We start from the raw sequence: 3309 nt of genomic DNA, 5'->3' as shown, positions 1-3309 counted from the left end.
CACTGCTTTGTTATTGATCCGAAAAATCCATGCTTAAAAAATATGCAAAAAAAGGTGCATCCCGAAATCTTTTCAAAATGTAAAAGTGAAAGTTTTCATAATTTCAACACAGCTTACGATATGAATTCGTTTTTGCTAGGCTTGCGGTCGAACATCTAACAATGTTAAAACAATGTAAACAATGAATTATTGGGCAAAACATTTAAAATTCTAAATTAAAAATTTCAAGCCCAGTTTTCAACATTTAATTATGTCAAAACCTTAAAAAAAGACTTGCATTGAGCTAATTAAATTAAAGATTGAAATCGAAAACAACAACTTTGATATAGGGGCAGGAGGGGGGGCAGAATGGACCATGGGGGCAGAACGGACCACCCTTGGTTTTGGGCTTTAGAATGTATCCTGTAAGGCAAGGGTCTAATAAAGGACGTCAAATAGCATCACCATACCGAAAACGACGTTTGAATTCATTGTATTTTTCGAATTATGAGTAAACTACTCAAATGTTGTTTATTTCGAGGTTTTTAAATAAGCTTTCTGAAAAGTTGGATTGTTTGAAAAAGTTTGCTCAATGCTTATAACGTTACTAGATGTTACTACCAAGGTATACAAACAACAACGGAACCTTAAAATCATTTAGAGGCTTAGTGGTGGAAGTGTTTATTTAAAATCCACTTGGGGGCAGAATGGACCACCCTTTTCCTGCTTTATAAAAACAATCAAAAGTTAAAAAAATTGAGCTAAATGGATTATTTCACTCCTGGCAGCTTCACAAATCACGTTTAATGCAACATAAGCTGATTTTTTAGTTGTTTCGACGCTTAGTTGTAAAAATAGTGTCTTTTTTTGACATATTAACACTATTTTCAAAAAATTTTGTTTTTCAAGTTACTATTTTTATAAAAGTGATCAAATTTCATGGAAACTATAATGGAAAGGTCCCTCAAGGAATTTCTTTTCACCCTTCAACGTTGTATCAGAAGAAATGGCTTGTTTTCTAAGGTGGCCCATTCTGCCCCGCACCCTGGAAAGTTAGTCGTAAAAACTTTTTTTTTATAGTGGCTCAAAAATAGTTTTAAGTAAAAAAATTTCATCAACCAAGTATACAACATTGTAGGGAACATTCCAAAGCATAAGCCTACTACACTGGATTCATATTTTTTTTTATTTTCCACTAATTTTCCTAAACCAACACAACAGCGTCAAAATTGAGAAATTATCTTAAACTTACCCGAAGAAAGTATGGTGCTTAGGGTGGGTCATTTTTTTCGAAAGTGCTGGGATCCGGCTGAAATAAAGACCATCTTGTAGAGGGTACCCATAGGGACTCTCACACCAAGTTTGAGCCCATTTGGCTGAAAACTGGCTTGTCGCTCGGGGGTTAAAGTTTACATGGAAATTACTATGGGAAATGCGTGATTTTGCTTCAAACGCTCCTGCAAGCTAAGCGACAAACTTTAGCCCACACTTACACTAGGTAGCCGTGTCGGGGTGGTCCAAGGAACATTTTTCTCTAAGGGTTCATGGTCATCCGTTCAACCCTGAGCTTGCGCAACGCGGAATTATCCGGCGGCGCCGGAATTCTTCAAAATCTCAGTTTTAATTGTCAACGCATGCTTCGTAACTATGAATGTAGCATATTGTGAAACGAAAACACGACGCCAAACGTCAACACATTAAAATGAAAGCAGGAAAGAACAGTTCGTCGTCGAATCGGCTGGCCAGCAAATTCTTGTAGAGCAGTTTCCCATAGCATGGGAAAGAACTTAAGTCCACAAAGGTATGAAAATAAATCCTGCAGTTGAACCGGACCCAAAAATATACTCGGTTTCAGGACGTGGTGTGAGATGTTAGTCCGGTGGAGTTCCTGTACGCGAAACCCCGATCACTTTGGCCTCCCGTAGAAAAGGAAAACATCTCGATTGCGGTACGCCGAAAATGATGGAAAAGGTATTCAAGAGCGGCAAGAAATCAAGCAAAATCGACATAAGTTCGAAATTATGTTGCAGAGGAATCCACAGATCATGATGGGAGTTTGTCGACGCTGAAGAAAAGCCACCTCTCTAATAAAAATGTGTCCATCAAATTTAGTTAAGAGTTTCTATCAACATGTATATATTGAATAAAATCCGTGGTTAAAGTATTTGGTAGTAGGTCACAAAAGAGGCTAACTGTCCGTGCTGCCGGCAGAAACTGTCCGCCTCCGGGGTGACGAGTCAGCCTTGTGTAAAAAATGGAGCACAGTAAGTGCCTTATCCTTGTTTAGGTACGAATTATTCTGTCCATAGTAAATACGAAAATAGTGTTTTCTCTTAATCATAATTGCAAATGTTGTAATACTCAGTACGATTTTTTAGCATTTTTATTTTTATTTAGATCATTTGTCACGACTCCCAATATCAATCACAAAATCTTATTCAGGGTCGCAATTTTGGGCACCTTCTTCCAGGCCATGCCCGAAAGGCACTTCATGTCAATACATGACGCCGAGCGACAATTCCATAGAGGGTGTTCACGGGCGGGACAGTTTCAACTTCCAGGTCTAATCTCTTGCCAGCTCGCAATCGGCAATCGTCCAACGGTGGAAGTCTCCAGAAACCGCTTCGGTGTCAAACGTGACGTTCCGGTGGGGCAAGCCGTCACAATCTCCTGCAGCCGGCGGAAGTTGTGTGACTGGAAGATGAGGCGGGTGAGCCCTCAGCCATCAGAATTGGTTCTATGATCGTAATCATCTTCACAAGCATCAAAGTTCAGTACGAAATAAGTTGCACTAAAAAGATTCGAAGTCAATTAAGAAACTGTTTTCTCAGAACGGAAGTCCGTGCACCCAATGATGCGGCCTGTTCTCGGTCAACGCCGTGGCCAATTGCCAATGGCCAAGCTCCAGCGGGAACGGAAGTTTCTTTTATTTTGTTAATTCACGGTACTTTCGAATTTCACGATGAAGAACACTTTTTTAGCACAGGTTTGTTGTGATGTTTCCAGCTTGCGTTGACGTTTGGCGTCGTGTTTTTCGTTTCACAATATGCTACATTCATAGTTACGAAGCATGCGTTGACAATTAAAACTGAGATTTTGAAGAATTCCGGCGCCGCCGGATAATTCCGCGTTGCGCAAGCTCAGGGTTGAACGGATGACCATGAACCCTTAGAGAAAAATGTTCCTTGGACCACCCCGACACGGCTACCTAGTGTAAGTGTGGGCTAAAGTTTGTCGCTTAGCTTGCAGGAGCGTTTGAAGCAAAATCACGCATTTCCCATAGTAATTTCCATGTAAACTTTAACCCCCGAGCGACAAGCCAGTTTTCAG

The 3309-nt window shown here is 40.3% G+C and overlaps 2 long non-coding RNA genes across 2 annotated transcripts; one reads left to right on the top strand and one right to left on the bottom strand.

Annotated features, from left to right (window-relative positions):
- The first annotated feature begins 1680 nt into the window (after positions 1-1680).
- On the top strand, positions 1681-2090 carry LOC119767295. Its single transcript, XR_005277438.1, has 2 exons — positions 1681-1780; positions 1835-2090. It is a non-coding gene; the product is annotated as an uncharacterized LOC119767295 (long non-coding RNA).
- A 269-nt stretch (positions 2091-2359) lies between these two features.
- On the bottom strand, positions 2360-3165 carry LOC119767296. Its single transcript, XR_005277439.1, has 2 exons — positions 2828-3165; positions 2360-2770 (listed from the first exon to the last, which is right to left on the bottom strand). It is a non-coding gene; the product is annotated as an uncharacterized LOC119767296 (long non-coding RNA).
- Positions 3166-3309: the final 144 nt, after the last annotated feature.

Source organism: Culex quinquefasciatus, chromosome 2, assembly GCF_015732765.1.
Source record: "Culex quinquefasciatus strain JHB chromosome 2, VPISU_Cqui_1.0_pri_paternal, whole genome shotgun sequence".
Taxonomy (NCBI): domain Eukaryota; kingdom Metazoa; phylum Arthropoda; class Insecta; order Diptera; family Culicidae; genus Culex; species Culex quinquefasciatus.
This window is presented reverse-complemented; position numbering and strand designations above follow the sequence as displayed.